The sequence below is a fragment of the Xenopus laevis genome, chromosome 5L (genome assembly GCF_017654675.1).
Source record: "Xenopus laevis strain J_2021 chromosome 5L, Xenopus_laevis_v10.1, whole genome shotgun sequence".
NCBI lineage: Eukaryota > Metazoa > Chordata > Amphibia > Anura > Pipidae > Xenopus > Xenopus laevis.
The window spans coordinates 79053485-79077016 of NC_054379.1; the positions used below are offsets into that span (position 1 = coordinate 79053485).

Genomic DNA, 23532 nt, shown 5'->3' on the forward strand with positions numbered 1-23532 from the left:
CAGCCCACTGCCTGGTTAACCCTGTGGTGACTCTAAAAGGGATAGCTCAAAACCTAAAGAATGGGGATATATATCTGCCATCCAGGATATATCCCCATCAACTTGTAAAACACATATGCGGAATATGTTGGTGATTGAATAATTCTCAATAATAATAATAAATCAGTTTGACCTGCATGCCCTTGAAATATCTTGTTTTGAGTTTTATACCATACATTAAATCATTCTCTCCCAAAAATGAGCTTACTCCAGTCTTACTGGCCTTCCAAACCTACAGTGACAGATAGAACCCCAAAACCCATCTGGGAGCTCCTTCCACTGTAGTGTTCCTGCTTTTTTGCTCTGTGTCCCTTATAGAGAGCATCTAAACATAAAGGTTAATATTACAGTTAAATACTGAAAACTATAGTAGAACTCCCCTTTTACGTTTTTCAGGGGACCAGTAAAATCCAGGAAAATATAAAATCAGGGAAATGTATTCTGCATAATATATAGGTGGGACCACAATGCAACAATGTAAAATGAGGGAAAAGTTAAAATCAAAGGATGTAAAATGGAGGTTCCACTGTATATCCTTATAAATAGTGCTTGTTGATGTCCTCATCCATTAGAATGGGTGCATAGAGATTCTTGTTATCCTGTCACATGACTCACTGAGTTTATATAGTGTGTATATATATATATATATATATATATATATATATATATATATATATATATATATATATACATATATACATATATATATATATATATATATATATATATAATTATATAGTGCCTGTATAAAAGCACTCAGCACCCAGCCTTCATTCAAGGAGTTCCTTCGTAAGTTATAATATCTTTATAATTTAGTTTTAATTGGGGGGTACTTTATACACTATATTACGCACAGCATGAAATCTTATTATTTATTCCTCAAAATGCAATAAATTAAAGTATTTCAGGTTTTTTTTGCCATTTGTGAAGACTTATTTAGAATGTGCTGTAACATTGCATTATCATATGTAAAAGATTATCTTTGGTAATTATATCTTTTAAGGTTATGAAGGTATCAAGTTCAGTTTAATCTCACTCCTGGCACTCTAATTATTGACTGTAATAAAAATGAAAGAAAAGCAATTACAAGTGTATTAACAATGCTGACATTGGAAATATCAGCAGTTTGGCATTACGACCAAGCTATGAAAATTCGTTTCATTAGTTCTACAAGACAGACATGCCTATGAGAGTGAATGGAGTTACAATGGTAAAATAAAAACAGCAAATGAACTAAAATGATGTTGTATCAAAACAGCAGTTTTTGTTTTTTTGAGCCTTTGCTTCCTAGAGGGAAAAATTGGGCTTTATATTAAGCATTAAATATACTATTTATATTTATTGGTAGTTCACATACATAAATATAATAAACCAACACTGAATTGTCATCTAAATATAAAAATAAATAATTTAAAATTTCACCTACTGTGTGCTTCATGCATAAAATAAAGTGTATTCAGGAACGGGATTCGTTATCCGGAGGACCATTATCCAGAAGCTTAGAATTACAGGAAGGCCATCTCCCCAAAAATTCCATTTTAATTAAATAATATCATTTTTTTTATAACTTATTTCCCTTTTCTCCGTAATAATAAAACAGTACTTTGCACTTGATCCCAGCTGAGATATAAGCAATCCTTGTTGGAGGCAAAACAATCCTATTGGTTTTATTTAATGTTTAAATTATTTTTTCAAAGAATTAAGGTATGAAGATCCAAATAACAGAAAGACTCCTTATCCAGATAACCCTGTTCCTGAGCATTCTGGATAACAGGTCCCATACCTGTATGTTTACCACAATTATCAACAGCACTAGCGTAGCACACGTGTGTGCATATGAATATACTGAGGTTTCCAACTAAATAAATACATAAAAATTACCAGTTGCCTTGGTAATATAGCAGTCTGCAGTTGTTTTGCTTATTAGATTTCTGTATCCAGCATTGCCCTTGTTGATGCTGTTTTTTCTCATTTCTATTACTAACAGTTAAACAAATGTTTACAAGGCTGAATAAAAGCACTGCTTCATGTTACATTCCTTCTGATTACATATGTGGCAAGCAGTACAGGCAGGGTAGGACTGGAGCCTTAGGGGCCCACCATAATAATCCAAATTACAGAAAGATCCATTTCAGTTAATTCTGTGATTAAAAACACTCTCAAATCAATACATGGTCGCTAGTCTGATTTGGACCCTAGCAACCTGATTGCTGAAATAGCAAACTGGAGAGCTGCAGTACAAAAAGTTAAATAATCCAAAAACAAATAATGAAAAAATGAAAACCAAGAATTCCAGATACCATAGCTGTAATTTAGATATCATAAAGTATGTGTTTAGGTCATCCCTCCAGGCAATGCATATTTTTTTCATCTTTTATATACAGTTATCATTTTCTCCCTACTGTTAAGAACTCTCATTTTTGTCATGCCTATTGCAAATCTCCATATGTCCTCTCCACATTTGCTTACAGTTTCATATCCTCTTACCACCTGTATATCTTTTGAATTAACTTAAACATATGTTCACAGAACTTGAGTGTCTGTCAGATCCCACACCAAAACCTATGTATATGTATTGTTATTTTGATAATGTGTAGGAAGTACAAAGTAAAGTAGAAAACTGTTCTTAGCTGAAAATACACACTACCAAGAATTTCTTAGCTACCAAAGTACCAAAGTAAAGTACCAAACTGTTCTTAGCTGAAAATACACACTAGCAAGAATTTCATGAGGTAAATGTAAAATGTACACATTTTCATGTCTCATTAAAATGCATTTATCAAGATGGTTAACAGACACAAAGGCTACTATTGTCATTGCTGGAGCAAGTCAAAAATACAAATCCTATACATTTTACACATACATTTTTTTGTAGGAGCTATACCCTATTCTCCTTTGCATTTGTTAGGTCCTGTTGGACTCCAGTGTGGCCATACATCAAAATGCTATGCCACCACTGTCCAACAGCACCATTAAATGCATAGTTCCCTTTAAAATTAACGTTTAATATGATGTAAACATTGATATTCTAAAATTTATACATTACATATATTGGATCATCTGGTCAAAATGGATCAACACTCCTCCCTGTCTTCCTAGGCAACCCTAATTTCCTACCAGGCCTAAACCTAGCTCTTTAAACCTAAAGAGCTTTGGGGATCTTACAATTTTTTGTACTGCAGAGGGAAATATTTCCAATCATCATAATTATTTATGTATATAGTGCCGGCAAGTTATATAGCACTTTATAATAATGTCTAACAAATTGTGGCTTACAATGATTTAACAAACAAGAGTAACACAATAAAAATTGGACGGAGTTGATGGATTTTGCCAGGAAGGGTTAATTTGTTCTGGGGGCATGTCCAATCAGCTTCTGAGGCTTTTATTGTCCCATCCCCACTTGCTCACTGCCTAAGCAAACAGGTTTCTGCTTTAAAGCTAGGGTGCCCCAGCATGTTAGTGTAAGGAAGTCAGGGTGTTCTAGTAATCTAGTTAGTGTTTGCATCTTGGCCTGTCTGTAAATATTGGCCTTTGTTGTAATATACTTTGGCGTGTGATCTCCTGTGTATGACCCCCGCCTGTGATCTGATTTCTGTCTACCCCTTGGTACTTGCTTTCAGCCCTACTGTGTATGCCCTGCCTGTATAGTCTCCACTCTTATCTCAACCTGGTTTTGTGTTCAGTGTCGTTCTGCTGTGTCTTCTTCCCAAGGAAGTTGCTATACACACTTGATACTTTATAACTGAGTATGGCAGTGTGGCATAATCCACTTGCACTGCTGCTTCTAAAATCTGTTAGATTCACAGCTTTAAAGGGGAACTAAAGTCTAAAATAGACTAATGCTAGAAATGCTGTATTTTGTAAACATAAACATGAACTGTCTGCACCAGAACCTTAATAAAACAAATGATTTATGTTTTCAAAGTTGGCCGCAGGGGGACATATTCTTGTAACTTTGTTAAACATCTTTGCAAGACCAAGACTACGCACATGCTCAGTGTTGTCTGGGCTGCCGTTGGGAGGCTAAGCTTAGAGATGGTCATAAATTATCAAGACAGCACAAGTCAAATAATATCTGCCATAGAAGCTGATACAGCAAGACTGATTAATAATCAGAATATGCAGACTGCACTGGGTCTCTGGATACAAATCTCTACACAGTCGCCGACTGCTCTACAGAAAAACAAACAGAGCTGCTTGAATTCTGGGAAGTAAGGTGGGGGGGGTTCCCCCCTGCCATTTGAAAGTATGATCGTTTCCCTGTAGAGCAGTTAGGGGCCGTCTGAAGTTTCCAGATCCTTAGCAGTCAGAGCAAGTAAAACAAAGGGGGAATTTCACTGCATACAGTCAGGTTTCTTATAAAAACAGTACACATTTTTTAATCAAAGTATATTGGAGATAGATTTCTTTTTCATTAAAGATAGTAAAAACTGGATTTAATTTTTTTGCCTTTACATCCCCTTTAAACCTCCCTGACTCCCAGCTACTAGGCTTCCAAATACTTGTAACATGGGGTTTCTTATAGTTGATGATCAGGAGTGAACCATACTCTTGTACTCGTGTACTGTAAAAGCACTTAAACTGGCACATGTGTTTAACACTAAACTAAACTATAGATACACAGATGATAAATAGAGATGATAGATAGATAGATAGATAGATAGATAGATAGATAGATAGATAGATAGATAGATTATATACCCTAGAGTTGCTCAATCTTTAGGCATTAGCCAAGCTCACAGACCTCCAGTACAGATTAGCAAAATAGTTCATCTCAAATGAGTAGTAGTGTGTTCTGTGCAATGACTATTCTGCATTAATAACTGCTTTTCAAATAGATGTTTTAAAGTATTTAGTACATCTGAAAACATTGCATAGCAAGATTTCATTGATTGAGGCAAACATTTCCATTTTACCTCTGCCAATCATCATATTTATAACAAAGGCTTAGACACAAGAATGGTCAAATCATACATATGTTTACAAATATGATTCATTTTCATTGCTAGGTCATACAATGCAAGTATATCAAACTCAAAAACAACCCCAAAACAGCTTTTTTTAAATCCACAATTTATTCACGTGAAATAGAAACAGTACATCCACTACAGAGGAAGGTTTAGTAAAGGTGGTTTTCTTTTAAAGAGGAAACATGCAGAAAACATTTAGAGAGAACCATTATACATGTTCAAATTTCCAATATGTCATTTTCGATACATTTAATAGTAGATGACATAATGTAATCTATACTAACAAATTGCAAGTAAGGTCTAATTAAACAACAATGAAATTTGGTTCACTTTTGGAATGCATACATTATAGACATCATCTTAGGAAAATTGTTGATGTTAAAAAATTGGCATCTGGCTTCCTTTCACACAACAGCCAGCACATGTCTTTCCTTCATCACCACTTAGCAGCTTCCGATTATAGATCTGTCTTTTCTTTATGATTTCTCTACTGACTCAGTCTTCCATCAGTCTAGCAGCCTGTCAAGTCTATAATAATAATAAAAGTCTAAAATGTCTCTAACTGTCTGTTGTCCACAGTAATAATGGTATTATAAAATTCAACGTTTTATGTTGACATGGCTTGAATGTGCGTGGAAGTACTTGAGCTTTGCTCTGTTCCCCACTATGCAATATCCTAAAAATATCAGCAACCTTTACCATAAAAAGTAGCCTTGGGACCAAAACTGGTAGCCATTACTTCAAAGAATGCTGATGGGGCAAAATAAAGGTCAGAAATGGGCTTATGAGGCAGTGGTTTGGCTTGAGAAGTTTTACATTTCCAGCTAGTAAGAATTAAGGGTCGGATAACCCTGCAGTAATCAAGCCTATTCTATCAGACCTACTGGCTAAAATAAGGTCTTCCAAATACCCGTGTACTAACCTACTCTAAAATGAATGAAATAAAAGTTGATTTATCATCAAGCAAGGCCTCCAAAAACTTTGAGAACCATCTCTTTAAAAACACAAGAGTTAGCTCTATGGAACTAGGATGGCGAAGGTGAGGAAGGTGAGATTCTTTTTTATACATGGATTACCACAAGTGCAAGAAATTGTAGTAGCCAGTGTTTATGTCCCCCCTGTACTTGGAGAATTTATCTTGCAGTACCCACATGCAGCAGTTTTTGCCATGGGTGATTTTTTTCAATGTCTTTATTTGCACCAAAAGGATACATACAAAAGTTAATGAAACATCAACTCTTGCAGTCCTCTTCTTGTGTTTCCCTAATACAAAGCCAGATGGTGGTGGCCTAGCAGTCCAATGATTTTCTAATTGCCTATACAATAAAGTAAATTACCCCATCTTATGTACTCCTCTGTTATTAGCAGAATTCTGCAGGATAATGTGAGTATAGTAGCCCTTTGCAAGGTTTAATATTTTCCGCAAAAAATGCCTTTTATATTATTTTTACTGGTTCACTAGCATGTCTTCTTTATTTGTTGAACTATAGCTTGTAGCATCTCATACATCAGCAAAGTCTGTCAGAGGTTTGCCGTTAGACTGTAGGTTGCACTATTAGGGGAAAAAAAGTAAATTACATGTGTATACAGTTCAATAATAATGCAGTTAGTTTCTCTTCTTTCTTTTTTCTGTTCTGCTTTGCCAGTATGTTTAGTTGAGAGAACCTGCTGCTGACATATTCACAAAACCAGAGCTTAAAACTGCTTAGCATGAATGCCCTTTCTGGTTTATTGAACCTGACCGCTTATATCAATACAAATTTGCTGTAATTCGCCATTTGATCTTCTAAATTAGTTGAAAACTAACAGCTGAGATTAATAATCAGGCCCTTTGCAAATCTGGTTAATTGCCACTAACAAATTATTACTTTGGACAAACACATTTTCTGTTCATGTTATGAAATAATACTTACTGATGTCACAGCCATTTTTCCATACTGATAATTTGGCATTGTCTGCAGAATTAAAGGAGAACTGAGGCCTTAAAAAGAATATGGCTATAAATGCAGTTTTTTATATATTAAACTAATTATTCCAGCTCAGAGGTTCAACAGCTCTGTAACAATAATGCTCCTTTAGAAGCTCAAAACAAAGATTGCAGCATTTATAGCCTGAAGTAACATAGTAACATAGCAAGGAAGGTTGAAAAAAGACACACGTCCATCAAGTTCAACTTTTTTAATCTGCCTAATTGCTTGTTGATCCAGAGGAAGGCAAAAGAACATCTGAAGCCTCTCCAATTTGGAAGAAATTCCTTCCTGACTCCAAAATGGCAATCGGACTAGTTTCTGGATCAACTTATACTATGAGCTATCTCCCATAACCATGTATTCCCTCACTTGCTAAAAAGCCATCCAACCCCTTCTTAAATCTATCTAATGTATCAGCCTGTACAACTGATTCAGGGAGAGAATTCCACATCTTCACAGCTCTCACTGTAAAAAACCCCTTCCGAATATTTAGGCGGAACCTTCTAATCGGAATGGCTGACCTTGTGTCACTGGAAAGACCTACTGGTAAATAAAGCATTAGAGAGATTATTATATGATCCCCTTATATATTTATACATAGTTATCATATCACCCCTTAAGTGCCTCTTCTCCAGCGTGAACATCCCCAATTTGGCCAGTCTTTCCTCATAGCTAAAATTTCCCATACCTTTTACCAGCTTAGTTGCCCTTCTCTGTACCCTCTCTTATTCAATAATGTCCTATTTGAGTGATGGAGACCAAAACTGTATGGCATATTCTAGATGGGGCCTTACAAGTGCTCTATACAGTGGAAGAATGACCCCCTCCTCCCGTGAATCAATGCCCCTTTTAATACAGCTCAAGACCTTATTTGCCCTTGATGCTGCTGACTGGCATTGCTTGCTACAGCCAAGTTTATTATCTACAAGGACTCCAAGGTCCATAATGGATTTGCCTGGTAAGCCTATGATTAAGTCCTGTTGATATGAAACGGGTTAGGCTGTGTCCTAGTGTTCTCCAATAAAAATATACTTTTAATTGAAAAGTCTGTCTGGAAGACTGGTTCCTAGAAGTGCCTGCTCAATTTCTACAAACGGCTATCCTTCATAAAGCCATGCTGATTGCTGCTCATAATGCCATTCACTAGGACAAAATTTTGAATGTGATCCCTTAACAAGCCTTCAAATATTTTGCCCACCACAGATGTCAAATTTACTGGCCTATAATTGCCAGACTGAGATCTTAATCCCTTTTTAAATATTGGAATAACATCAGCTTTTCTCCAATCCATAGGCACCATATCAGATGAAAGTGAATCTGAGAAAATCAGAAATAGGGGCTGGTCTAAAACTGAACTAAGCTCTCTTAGAACCCAGGGGTGTATGCCATCAGGCCCTGTTTACATTAATTTTTATTAAAGCTTTATGAATCATATCCTGAGTCAGTCACTGACTAGATTGAGCTGAGCCATAAGTGCAGCTATAAAGTGAGCCTGGGAACTCAGACTCCTCTATTGTATGCATGGAAGAAAAGAACTGATTTAGCCTTTTCTGTATCTGTTGTTGAGTTTAGTTCCCCTTTAACCATCCAAATTTTTTTCTCAGTGGTCATGTTTTTACTAGCTTTGCCTAGCTTTGAGGAGGTAAAAACCATCTATATGTGGCAAAAACATGCAGGTCTACTCCAAATTTTGTTTAGTCTTTTGTTTTTGTTTTTTTTGCTGTGCAAGAATGCATGCAAGACCGAAGTAAACTTGCACAGTTTCTTAACATTGTTATCCATTTTTTGTCATCCATAAGGTCTACTCAATCTTTTAATGGTGCAAGCTTAGCAGAGAGTGAGAGAGAAAATAATTTGTTATATTCAACTTTTAAGTTTTTGCTCCCTATAAATTACAATGCCATGAGACACACAAAAACTCTCAAATCTGACTGTGTTTCTTTTAAAAATAAGATGTTATGGGGAAAATATGTTTTGTTAGCACAAAAAATGGTCACAAATACCATTGCCAACATTAGCGACCAAGATTTTCATTGTTTGTGTCCTTTTTGTTTTACTGATTTCAGACCTCAATGACTTCCTTGCAAAGTTTGTGAACAAATGGCTTTTGCAAACATGCGTAGTGTATGTAATAAAATCACAATCCCTTTTGTTTCTGTTTTTTTGCATCAAAATATTTAACAAAACTTTAGAGCAGGTGTTTCTACTGATAATGAGCGATGTAATATTGGCCAGCAAAAGAACATTTGCAAAGCCGCAATTTTAAACAATGCTTGCGATTTATTTACATTCCCCCTTAAGAATTCTATTTGCACTACTAAGCAATTGTGCTGCATAAAATTATAAATAGTAAAGGGCTTTTAAAACATGTCCTTAAGTAATAATTTATACCTATAGTTGGTTTGGATTCAGTTATTCACTTGCTGCTTTTCTTGTGCTAAGGGGATTTCACAGTGACTGTTCCATTGCATATGGAGATAGTATTCGTGCTGAAGTAGTAATTAAAGTACTATAATTAATATAAAGGGAAATTATGGATGTCTCACCAATGAACAATTGGTATTATGCTCTCCACCTGTTACAGTTGCACCACCTGTAGCTGTTTTGGTTTATAGCCCCCAGTCAAGTATATATTCAGGTATATATATATATATATATATATATATATATATATATATATATATATATATATATATATATATATATATATATATATATATATATATATATATATATATATATATATATATATATATATAAGACCCAGAGTAAGCACAGCCCTTTCCATTATCCACAAACATAGCAAAATTTAACATGTCCATGCATTTCCTGGCCAAGCAGCATCAGAATAAGAACAGGCACTACCCTAGGCTCACCCCCAATCTTACCCTATTTGCATGCTTTGTATAATCTACACATATTAGTTAGTAGACTGATAAATTCATATGCACATACCTGTACTACTGAATTATGCAGCAAGTGTCCTGTTGTGGGTAGGGGGGATGTTTTTTTTACATACAGTATAGGTATTTATGGGCTACCTGGGTGTGGGCCTTGAAAGTTTGTAAAAAATACGGCCCTATAACAGACGATGCCATCTCCATCTCTCTCTCTCTGTAGATACTGTATATCCTTAGGGATTTTCTTAATATTTGGGAAGTAATGAGACAGAACAGCTTAAGCAGCAGTATACATTAATAGAATGTGCTGATAAACAGAATAATTAGCATTTCCCCTGACTGTATAATAATAGTTTGTAGTGTTTCCACCTAGTAGAAGCCAATGCACAAATAATTAGTTGCTCAGCCAGCATTACTTTGAAGTTTTTGCTGACTCACAAAATTTTACATGAAGATATAGCAATAGTATTTCAACCTTAGAATTTTAATATTTTCTAGTTCATGATTGCTATTGTACAACAAAACAACAAATAAACTAAGTATTCATTTAAGAATGAAACAACAAATAAACTAAGTATGCACTATTTACTTAACTCCGAATTTGCGCCAGCGTTGCCTTTGCCGCACTTCGCAAGGTGTAGATTCATCAGGGCTGCGCAAATTCACGAAGGTCCCAAGTTGCGCACAAGTTACCGATCGTTTGCGAACTTGCGCTAGCGATGTTATGATCAGTGGTTCGAATTTACGCTAGTGATTGGAAATTTGCATAAAGCACAAAATAGAAGTTTGAATGGACGTATATGCTGCAGCAAATAAATAACACTACACACGCCCAGGGAAACTTAATAAAATGATATAGAGGTGTTCTAATGCCCTACACATGTGACCACAGTATAGTTTAGGTGCCATATGTTATCAAATGTAGGGGGGAAGATGGGCACCCTAAAAAAAATTAAAAATATCACCCTTTAGAAAGTAAAAAACACCAGCGAAATGTCAAACATGAGAACTAATTCTCTTATTAGGTATACTTTTGGTTGCCTAAACCTTTGGCCTTTCATGAGCTGCAATCTTATCCTTAATGCTATTCTTTTTTGTTATCTATTCCTAAAATATAAGAGGTAACACTATTGTAATAGAATACTGTATGTTAATTGCTGCCATTGAGCTAAAACAAAAACTCTCCGACACTGCTTATAAGATGCACATTATCCATTATGCCCATTATATTGTACACAAAGTCAATACTAGAATCCGCGAGAGAATTGATATTAAAGAACTTTTAAGAACAGGTTCAATGTAAAGTACACAGTAAAATTTTAAATTCGTATTGATCTATTATTCCTTCATTATTTACAGGTGCCTTAGAGTCTGTATGTATGACTATAATGGAATGTTACTGTATAAAAATTCAAGATAAACACTGCACCCTAGGGAGAAAAGCTTTCTTCGTCCAATGAATGATGAGCATTTGTGCATCATCATCCTCATGTTTGCTGTTTAGACTAAATATAGCAGGATATATTTTTGGTAAAGCCACGTTAATAGAGATTTTTTTTTCGTCGTAAATAGATATTGATGTAATTTCATACCAGATGCATTTTGAGGAAAATACTGACTGAATCATGAATATTATAACATACAAATATATTGTTTATTTATTAGAAAGTAGTAGGTCATATTCTGAGACAATTTGCAGTTGGTCTTCTTTTTTATGGTCTTTCAGTTGTTTAGCAATTTATTCAGCAGCTCTCCAGTTTGATATTTCAGCAGTTGTCTTGTTATTAGCGTCTTATTTTTCTATAGCAACTAGGCAATGGTTTGAATGAGAGAATGGGGGCTAAATAGGAAAAGGGGGCTAAATAGGAAAATAGTCAAATAAATAATAAAAAGTAACAATACCTTTAAAATTCTAGCCTCACACTGCAATAGTGTTTGCCTGCTGGGGTCAGTGACCCCCATTTTAAAACAGGAAGAAGAAGGAAAAGGCAAATAATGCAAAAACTATAAAGAATAAATAATACAGACCAACTGCAGAGTTGCTAGGAATAGGACATTCTATAACATACTAAAAGTTTACTTAAAAGTGAACTACCCCTTTAATGCTTTATAAATAGAAGTGAGTTCATAAATGAGTCTGTGGAAGTATCAATATTGTAAATAATAAATGACTTACTGTGTGAAACCTCAGGGGAAGATCAGACCCAAACCATAGGCTACAATTTGTCTGCCTGAATAGCTTCTCGGGTTCTAGAGTTCCACAATACCATTTCTGCAGGCGCACCTCTGTAACTCCATCCCAGCACCAGACAATTATAACAGCAGATTTGGGAGGCTAAAGGCATAATTACATTTATAGCCAGAGATCAGCTATGGCAGCAAAGGGTGGAATCACTATACCAGGTAGAGGTCAGAACAGGCAGCAATTTGTCAAAAATCCAAGGACAGGCCAAGTGCCAGACCAAAAAGGCTTAAGCAGGGGCTGTACCATCACATATGCCAGATTGGTTGTAGGCAGGGTTGTATTTACCATAAAGGCACCTGAGGTCTTGTGCCTAGGGCACCATCTGTGGGGTGGGGGAACTTGGGGCCTTTATGATAAATTAAAATTTGCACACAGAAAAATCCCCAGTCATGTGCTAAATAAGGCAACAGAGTGGATCGAGCATGCTAGCTCTTCTGCGACCGGTAAATACACAGTAATGTGGACAGACAGAGGTTCACTATAGCTTCCAGGGCTAGACAGCAATATCTTTTAAACAGAGAAACCATTCCCTGTTTAATAACATCTCCTTTGCAGCTTACATGTAAGATTGGGGAGAAATGAAAGGCAAAATTCACCTGTTGACACTTTTCTTTGATCATTCTACCACAACATGATTAAATACTGCTGATTTTATTCAATAAATAATAATTAATTAATTACATTTTAGTATTACTGGTGCTGAACACTTTGCAGCAAAATATAAACATGATAATATAAACAGGAACTGATGTAAAAAAATATAGGAAAACACTGCCTTATATTATGGGCTCTCTGATTTACATGCATATGTTGGTATATCCATCTATAATGCATTTTGTTTCATATCTGATTAACATTTGAATTTGATATATGGCATTTCATGTTGAAGCATCTTACTGTGACAAGCAGCAAAAGCAGAAAGTACTGACCTTGCTTGGTCTGTTATTTGTGTTTCCTGATGGTCTCAATTTCTTTTTTCTAAAATAAGGATCACTCTTGTGTCCCTATCAATCTAAACAGCAGGATCTGATATAGGAAAGATAAGCAAAGGCAGTACTTTACTGAAAAATGCATATAGACACAAAAGCAGCATGACAAATCATTGGTTTTATTGCTACTTAGATCACTTACCCCATTAGAAATAATATTTGTGCATTCCAAATGTAGTATGGGAAACCTAAAGTAGGTACCATAGTTATCCCTACTGTTATTCATATATTTTTTAAAAATTCAATGGTTACAAAGTTATCAACTAAACCAACAGTGTGACATAACTGGTATATTTTTGCTTAATGTGGGGAATGGACAGCCACTGAAATACGTCTGTAATTGGAGGTTCATCAGATTTTTAACATCTGGAGAGTAATCGCGATTCTTATTATTTCATCATTGTCGGTGCTGTATAAATATGTGTTACAGGTATGGGATCCGTTTTTACTAGTAATAAAGGAATGTACTTGGGTATAATTCATCAGGCCAGGCTGAATGGGTATTTGCTGTAAATTCTAATTGAGCCTGAATGGACGCAAGTACTGTATGTGTCCATTTTAGCAGTTCACATCTGACTTTTATTCATAAGTACTTAATCTGGTACTCAGTGAAGAGTTCAGCAATCCCCAGGGTGCAAATTCCTGTTAAGTGACCACTAAGAGGCGCACTCTTGCATGTGTATGAAAATTTCAAAACTGTTTCTATAAATGTAACTATAAAAGATAAGAAAATGTTTTTAAATTTGGATGACAGAAATTTGTTTATATCACAAATTTCAGGGTGAACTACATTGATCCATATAATATAGACCATATTATCAGTGAGTCATGCATGCCTTGTTTGTGGCCATTGTAAATGTACTGTGTGAGTTTTTCTAAAAGGAACAAATTGGATGATGATATAATGAAGGGACACAATAGCATTGCAGAAACTAGACAAGAAACATACAGTATAATAAGAGGAAGAATTAACTTTGAGTGTCATTGAGTATGACACCAAGTTAAGGTACAGCTATGTGAATATAAGCTTTCTTTCCCTGTGTACTTATAATTAGCCATCTCTGGTTTCCTATGGAGCCAGATATTTGTTCTGTTTCTATTACCCCATATTGATTGCTTTAGAGACCATCTAAGAATTAGCCAGTGATCATTATAGAACTCAATCACTAGCCATTATCAGGCAAATACAACTACAGGTAGGGGACCTATTATGAGGAATGATTGGGACCTGGTGTTTTGTGGATGAGGGGGTCTTTCTGCAATTTGGATCTCCATGACTTTAGACTTCTAAAAAATCATTTAAACATTAAATAAACCCAGTAGGATTGTTTTGCCTTTATAAAGTATTCATTATATCTTTATTATTGTTTTATTACAGAAAACGATAGCTAGATAGGATAAATGATAGATAGATGAATGATAGATGATAGATAGATAGATAGATAGATAGATAGATAGATGATAGATTGTTTTGTAGGTGTTTGGCACCCTAACATATACAATATATTATTGTGGTTAGTGATTTGTTGGTCAGCCTAAGAATACCTAATTTTGCTGTGAGTACCGCAGTCACTGAAATAATTTAGGCACTATATGAACTAACAAATAAAAGTATTTACTCTAGTGGCTTTGTTATATTGATTTTCAGTCCTTTGTCTATGTCCATCTTTGGTGCACAGAACAGTCTCCACCCACAGACAATGCTAAGAGAAACCCTTGCCAATTTACCAACAGAACAGAGAGGCAGCAAAATGCGGCATGTAGACCAAACAAATGTTTTGAGTGCAGTGTGTATTTAAAAACATAAAGCTCAATTAATGATTAGGCATATATTTTCTTAGTTATGATTAGTGCTTAGCAAGTTGCTAAGCATATTAACATAATTACATAGGCACAAAAATCGGAGCAATGTGAACAAGCAGTGTACTTTTATCATTGGTATAATGCTAACACTAAAACAATTCCATGATAGTTGTGATTGTAAAGCAATGCATTACTATAATGGGAGGCTGAAGGGAAACACTGCCAGCATTACTTATGTTATTGAATGCTTTCAGTAAAAAATGGATATGTTAAATTACTGGAATCGGTGGCTTTGAAGATCGCTGAAATTGTTAGTTGCATTTAGCATCTGCTCATCTACATTTTAATCATATTTTTTTTATGGCTGAAGCTGTTTTAATTTTGATTGGTACCACGCTGAATCTGTATTTGGCTTTTCTGATTGTAAGAACATTATTTAGCAAGTTTCAGTGCAGAACCAAAAGGTGAAACTTGCATGCATAACCAATTTTGGAAACTAGCATCACTTAACATGGAAAGATTGTGTTCCTGAATTAATTCAGTTCTGACTTTAATTAAGCATTTGCATCTGTTCTGTATAGAGGATACCACAGTTCTCATTCTTTGCTAGTGTTCAGCTGTAATGGAAACATGTTGACCTGAAAGCATGTTGCTTTTGTTTCCTGGTGTCTTAATTGAAGGGTTGTGATGATAGTTATTATATAGGGGCAAGCTTCAACGTACAATGCACAAGGATCATAACACTTTGAAATGGTGCAAAAATCTATGTAGAACAGATGATAATGTTTTTATTATATGATTCTTGAGTATAGTTGTATCAGTGTACCTTAGATGCAATCATCAGTCTGCTATGATGGAAGAAAACGTAATTCTTTTGCAGCAATTAATTTAAAGTTTTATTGGTGCATGATTAAAATTGTAAGAAAAGTCCTGCATTTATTTTTTCTATAAAATATTTTTATATTTATTCATCAACGTTTATTATAACTGGTAAATGGAACGAGGTTGTGTATACTCCTTTAAATCGTCACACCAAGTGAAATGGTTGTGGGTATTCTCAAAATATTTGGCTATTCATTCACATGAGAATGGATATCTGAACACAATACACTCTCAGGAATTAATTAATGATACTCACTCCTATGTGCCCTAACCCACCGCTGTGAAATGCAACATGCACCTATGCATTTGGTGTTGATTATAATTTGCCACTAAGCTATTATTCTTGCTTTTACAAATTGTTTTTGAAAAAATAATTAGGAAATGTAATTTCTATATCATATGCACAATTTATTTGTCATGTATATAAGTCAATTACCATATTTTATTTGGCTACAAAGGCACTTTATTTTGTTTTTCAGACAGTCCGCATGAAAATGGGTTTAATATAAATGGCTTTCCAACAAGCAGGAGGCCAGGTGGATCACATTTCTACTTTCTACTAACTCCACCGTGATGTATCTGACTATCTGGTTGTGCAGAAGAACACAAAGGTGAGATGATGTATGTATTGATATGTGATATGTATATATGATATTATAAATGTATTATATATAGATAGTTAATGAATATATAGATCAAGAAGCCTTGAGTTCACCAGTAAAATATAATCCCATGTGTGCTCCACAAATTTCTACATTATTCTTCATATTGTGTTTGAAGAAATTCACATAACCTCCAATATATCAGTCTAGCAGTGTAAAGATATTCATTGCCTTTTTTTTTTTCTTTTCTTACATTGATCAATGCCATTTTTTCCAATATCAAAGTTTAAAAATTAACTGTATTTAATTTTAAATGTTTAAAATTGATTAAATTCATTGCATAAATTTTGGAACACAATTGATTTTTTTTAAATGGGTGTTTCATCTTTCAGTTAATTTTTAGTATGTTTTAAAATGTCCAATTCTAAGGAACTTTTCAGTTGGGCTTCATTATTTTTTATAGTTTTTTTTAATAATGTGCCTTCTTCTAACTATCTGCATTTCTTTGTCTGGCTTGAGTCTGTCCAGCGACCACCATTGTGTGACCCACACATTAAAGTCTGGCTGTTGTGATGTGTTTATTTTGTGTAAATGGCATGGTTCATTCCCCAGATACAGATTAATATCACCTGCATTGATCACACTTGTAATCCTCCTGTGTTGGTCACACCTGTAATCCCCTCTGCATTGTTCACACCTCAGACCCAGACTATAAATGTCCACATTGTTCACCTGTTCACACCTTATACAGACTGTGGATGGGGCACAGGCATTGTGTCACTGTACATAGTGCAGTACTTACTGTTCTTAGAGTTGTCCTGATAGGTTTCCCTGTCTCCTGCCCTGCTCTGCCGGTGTGTACCATATTCTGCCCTATGTTCCCTGTGTGTGTACTATACTCTGCCTACCTGTACCATATTCTGCATACCCTATGCTACCTGTGTGTCATACTCTACCTGCCCTATAGTCCTTGTGTGCCACACTCTGCCTGCCCTATGATCCCTGTGTTTACCATAATCTGCCTGCCCTATGCTCCCTATGTGTGCCATACTCTGCCCTATGCTTCCATAGGTGTGCCATACTCTGCCTGCCCTATGTTCCATGTGTGTGCTATAATCTGCCTCTCCTATGCTCCCTATGTGTGCCATACTCTGCCTGCCCTATGTTCCCTGTGTGTGCTATAATCTGCCTCTCCTATGCTCCCTATGCGTGCCATAGTCTGCCTGCCCTATGTTCCCTGTATGTGCACCATACTCTGCCTACCTGTGCCATTCTCTGAGCTTCCTGTGTGTGCCATACATTGCCTACCTTTGCTATGTGTGTGCCATACTTTGCCTACCTTATGCTGCATGTGTGTGTGCCGTACTCTGCCTACTCTAGGCTCCCTGCTTGCCATACTCTGTCTGTGGGATGTGAGCATGGTGGGGGTTTGTTCTGGATTTAAGGATATGTCTTACTATAGCTTAATTAACTTTTTAATGTGATGAGTGATATCCCTGCAGTAAGCAACAACCATTTGTTTTTTTTCGTGCTACCACCTTTAATGTGGATATGATCTTAAAAGTGCTTGTGGTAACATGCGTGTGGTTTAAAGTGGGTGTGGTTTGAAGGGGTGTGGTTTAAAATGGGGAGTGGTCAACACTGGTTTCCATTATCGGCCCTCCACCACATAAGCCAGAAAAATTCCAGCCCTCAGTACCACTGATGTTGGACAGCACTGCTCTATATCATACTAAAAGTTCATTTAAAGGTGAAGAATCCCTTTAAGTAGGTGTCTGGATTTAGTAACATAGGTTACGGAGAGTATATATACATATATATTTTATGCTAATACAGTATAGCAAAGGTTATTCTATTGCAATAGTCCTTGCAATGCCAAGACTACTATTATTGTGTTTGCAAATGGCAATTAACTTAGCACAAAATATTGTTAAAGGGCTAAGTTCAAAACAAGAAGAGATGCTTAGGGGCACATTGCAGAATCTTTTTTCCCCTCATAACTAACACTTGCCACTGCATCTGGAGCTGTAAATGACACACAGGAGATTTACACCATTCAGACCACTATGGTAATTACAATGTCCATCTGCCATTTGCATTTGGGCACAAATCTATGTACCTTTTCAACTGCGTAGAAAATTATTTCACCTATATCCCCATACTGACCATACTGATATGAATCAATGAAGTAGCTTGTTTTGGCTGGACTGTTCTGGTAATAATTGAACTGCTATTCTTAAAAGTAATGGAGATATAAATAATACTTAAATTAGTAATCTGTCTCATTACATGTACATTGGTATATCAAAATGGTTTTAAACATTATGTTAGACCAGAAGACTTCAGACTTCCTTAACCAGGGATCTAACCCTAACTAGGTTGTCCAGATCTACTGTAATTACAGATGCAAATATTTACAGTATTCATCAGTATTCTGCTTACCAGCACACCTTTTGTCATCTTCCTGTTATTAAAGGGGACCTGTCACCCTAAGAAATAATTTCAAATTCTTTTTTATTGTGTTTGTCAAGCAAAATAAACTTTTTTGACACATATAAATTATTTAAAGCTTGTTTCCTTTTTCTCCGTCTTGGAATTCACAGTCACATCAAGCAGGCAGCCACCATTTTTGTGAACACTGTTATTAAGGCAAGCTTTGTATTCTCCAAAAATTTTGTTGCACCAGAATGGGGGGGTGATGCCCATTCTAATGGACTGCCTATACAGTTATAGAAGGTTTGGAGGGAGGCGGAATGTAAGTAGTACAATGACATCTAGGAAGTGCAGAATGCAAAGTGAAAGTAATTGCCTGCCCTATTCTGACAGCTCAGAGTTTTAAATATCTTTATAACCGGTATGGGGTTTTGTGTTTAATCTGACACAGACTTTTATACAGTTTTTTATGTCTGGGTGGCAGGTCCCTTTTATGTTAATTCGAGATTTCTGTGCATGTTTTTACTTCTTGATACTGCATTGTAATCACATATGAGAAAGAAAAGCCATACTGATGTTTAGCTGTGCCGTGCTTGAAAAAAATGTGTTAATGTTTCCAGTTCAAATTGCAGGAACAAAGAACATGGATTTACACAGATCAGGTGCAATTCTCATTGGAGGATTATCTTGTATTCATTGGGTCACTGACCCTGCAGAGCTGGAGAAATGTGTGGTACAGCAATGTTTTTTCTACAGCCCTGATGTTGCTTGACTACAGTTTCTATAATGATTTAACCCTGCATGATATGTTGGAGTTGGAGTATGTTGGAACTTGTGAACTAGCAAAATTTGTAAAAATTAAAGTAGCAGTTTAGCAGCAGCGTTTTTACCGCAGGACATACAGTATAATTATAATAATAATTGATGGTAATGTAGCGTAAACTTCAGCAGGTTCAGCTTCATTATTTTGCTAATTGTATATATCTACATAGAATTTCAGGGGCATTGGATGTAAGCATGTCAGCATTTGTTCATGTATTCGGTAGAATACAGGAGAACCCCCATTTTATGTTTTTCAGGGAACCAGAAAAAATTGCGTAAAATATATAGAAATATAAAATCATGAAATGGATCATGTATAATATATTGGTGGGACCACAAACACAGTGAGCAAAAAATAAAATTAGGGGATGTAAAATTGAGGTTTCATTATATAAGAGCACTGTTTTTGAGGCTCTGTTAGGGGAATGTCATAAAAGTCGTTAACGTGCAATACAAACGTCTATTCTATTCTGTTTCCCTTTTCAATCTGTAATGCCTTATCTGTCAGTGGAGGAAAAAAGTTAGCAAATGTTATAATTTGCAGTGTGGAGTGTATGTAACAAAACTACATTATGAAAATTCACTATATTTTCAGGAAGAAATATGGCCCTTTCCACTATTAACATAACTATGCTCTTCCAGGATGTGTAACTGGGCCCCACCCCTCCAGACGCACATTTTCCTTACCACATTCGATGAGGTGTGGTCTATGGCGGACCTGGGTGCAATTGCACTCCCTACTCCCCTGGTAGTTACATCACTGACTATTAGGATTTGCAACGTAATAATTTCTATCATCTAATTACCTATTAGGAATATTATCTTGTTGAATGCAGTACTTGTTCTTATTTATGTCATTTTTATTCCATTTCGCGATATTTTAATACATTCTGTCATGTCACTTAAACCCATATTTCTAGGCAGACAGACATGTAGGGACAGCCAGTCAGCTTTTGCTATGTCATAAATGTGTCAGTAATTGAAGAAAGACACTGAAAGCTTCACTTTTGCCAATCTCTGTTTCTGCAGCCAAACTGTACCAACCCCTTAGGCTTTGCTTTAAATTTATAAAGAATACGAGGTGTTCTCTACTAACAGAAAAACCAAAAGACTAAGGTATCCTACACCTAATACCGTAATTGTTCTCCGCTGCAATGAACTGCCTGAGAAGGTCACAGTTCAAACAACTGCCTGCTAATGTAATATATGATTGTGTCGGGTTGTATTGGGGGAGAGAACATTTTTCAGTTTGAGGGACCACAGTAACAGAACATGATATGACTTAAATATTGTTTTGTAGATTTTGAAGCATATCATCTATTTGTAAAACAGATATGTTCGATTTTTTTCTTTATAAAAAGTCGCTATTTTGCATATCAGGCCAGTGGTGTAATTTTTCTCCCCCCTGCATTTAGCTGTATGCCATCCCAGGTTTGTAACCAAATAAGATATTACTTTTGATTCATTTCAGCAATTAATAGTTTGCCTTGTTTTGTAATTTAGGTCTGTATATTTCCCATCTTGATACATTGTTTCTCTCCAAAACTCAATTCATGCTAAGTGAGGTAGAATGATTGCATTTGCTGCTAGATCAATTAAGTTACCAGCCCAGATTTAATATTGTTCCAAAGGGCAGAGCAACGGTATATAATGAATGCAGATCTTATTTATCACAAGGGAATGGGATGCTGACATATGATATAAAATGCACTGCAGAGGGAGTTTGATTTATTACAAAACATTATAACATTTTTCACCTTTGTATATTATTAATGAATAATGCAGGGTGTGTATTTATTATCTGTGGTGCCGAAATGGTTAAATAAACACAACTCTTTATATACACATTTGTCATTTGTGTCCCAGTTTTAGCATTTAAGGCAGGGCTCCCATGTGCAGTTTCTCTGCATGAACAAAAGAAACAAAGTCCCATTATGAAATGTATTGAGATATATTTAATACAAGTCAGATATATCTGTTACCAAACAGAAGCTTATTACATTGCATCAGAACCACAGGGAGAATGTGCTGCAACAATAGGAATATTATAAATAAATAACTGCTCTTGAATTTTTAAAATAGCTTGCCTTTGGGAATTCAGGAGTGGTAGACGGATGCACCTCGTTAACCATAGATGCAATGAAAAAAAATGGGCTGTGTGATTCCTTTCATTGCCAAATTGTAAACGCTAACAAGATGTAGTAGTATGTGTTTCTTCTTCAGGTTTGTTACCAACACATCTACCAGCCTGTACAGTAAACATTTTTCAAGCTCAATGGTACTTCTTAATTTGTTTCTTTAGGAGTAAGGATGCCATATGAGAAATCCTTACTAAATGTACAGTAGATTTGGTTGGGTTAATGGCTATGGATAATCAAGCTCTCATTCAACATTTATCTGATTTCCATATTTTTGCAATCTTCTAAGCCCATATCCACATAGCAGATTGCATACAGGACAAAATACATATACATTCATTTTCCCACTCAAGATTCATGCAGTGAAATGATGGGACGCGATGGTTCATTATGGCTGGGGAGATGACTGTGTGGATGCCCACAACTTGCAGCAATAGAACATTACAAATGCCTCAGGGAATGCATTATGAGCATGAAATGTATTCTAGATCTCAAGTTCTGGTGATAGAATTTTCATCTATGAAGTAGCAATTTCGTGGAATCTAGTTTTATGCATATAGATATAGTGTAGTGCCTTTTCTTTCTCTCTTTTACTTTGTCCTGTAGTTTCATACTTTTTGCTTTGTGCCTTTTTCAAAATAACATTTAGGGGGTTATTTACTAAACTCTGAATGCAAAAATTATTAATTTTTTTATAAAATTGGACTTTTAAAAAATCAAGAATTTTTCAGGATGGTAAAGTCAGAATCAGAAAATCCGGCATCTCAGACTTGTCGAGGTTGCATATAAGTCAATGGGAGAAGTTGATGTGCGCTGGGTTTCATGCAACACCCCTGAGTTTTGAGGTAAAAAAGCTTTTTCGGTTGAAAAATCCAAAAAAATCATGAAAATCTGATTTTTTCTCCTGCAAAGCAACTTTTCGGGAAAATGTAATAATAAATAAGCGTAAAAAACCAGAGCAGATTTGAGCAGAGTCTGTAGCAGAAAATGTTGGGATAAAATCGGACTATGATAAATAACCCCCTTAATGCTCATCTAATAAATATTGTAGATTTGCTGATGTGTTGCAAGAGGAAGGAGAAACACAGAATGCAGAAGACGTAACCTTTACCTGAATTCCTAGTATGATGATGCCTGGTATCAAGGCTGTTATACTGACAGTTTTGGTGCAGTTTGGCAATGGTTTGAAAGAGAGATTGGACAACCTCTGTAAAACATACTGTAAAAAAGTGTAATTTCAGTTGAAAGCAGTATTTGTGTATTGCTTTTCTTTTCTCTGGTTCTAACCTTTGAAACAATGTAGCAGAAGTCAATTCTTATCTTTTAGATCTGACTTCTGTTATATTGTTTCCAGAGTCAGAACCAGTAATGAAGAGAATATAAGCAGCCAGACAGATAGCAATTGGATTTAGAAATAACATTAAAAACTGACTATTCCAGTAAATGTATATTGAATGTTTGCACAATCTCCTAGTGCCTCTCTTCCCCTAGACATGCTCCTTTTTATATACTCATGCGCTGGTGTGCCCCACCCCCTTTGGTTACCTCACAGCAGGGTGGGTCAGCGGCTGGTATATAAGTAGGAGCACACGGCAGGTTATGGTCGGGTGTGGGTTCTCGTGGGTCGGGTGCGGTTCGAGGTTTTCTCGACCCATACATACTATTCATCTATAAGTTGACCAATGTATAGACAAAGCAGTGCAAATTGCTAAGTGGTTTCAAATGGGGGTCACTGA

At 35.7% G+C, this 23532-nt stretch overlaps 1 protein-coding gene across 1 annotated transcript in view; it reads left to right on the forward strand.

The window, feature by feature from the left end:
• The window catches only part of hs3st5.L (heparan sulfate-glucosamine 3-sulfotransferase 5 L homeolog), a 147486-nt gene that overhangs the window by 55287 nt on the left and 68667 nt on the right, over positions 1 to 23532 (forward strand). Inside the window, exon 2 of the mRNA XM_018263288.2 lies at positions 16281 to 16412. The gene's annotated coding sequence lies outside the window, so the exon portion shown is untranslated. The remainder of the gene's footprint in view (positions 1 to 16280; positions 16413 to 23532) is intronic.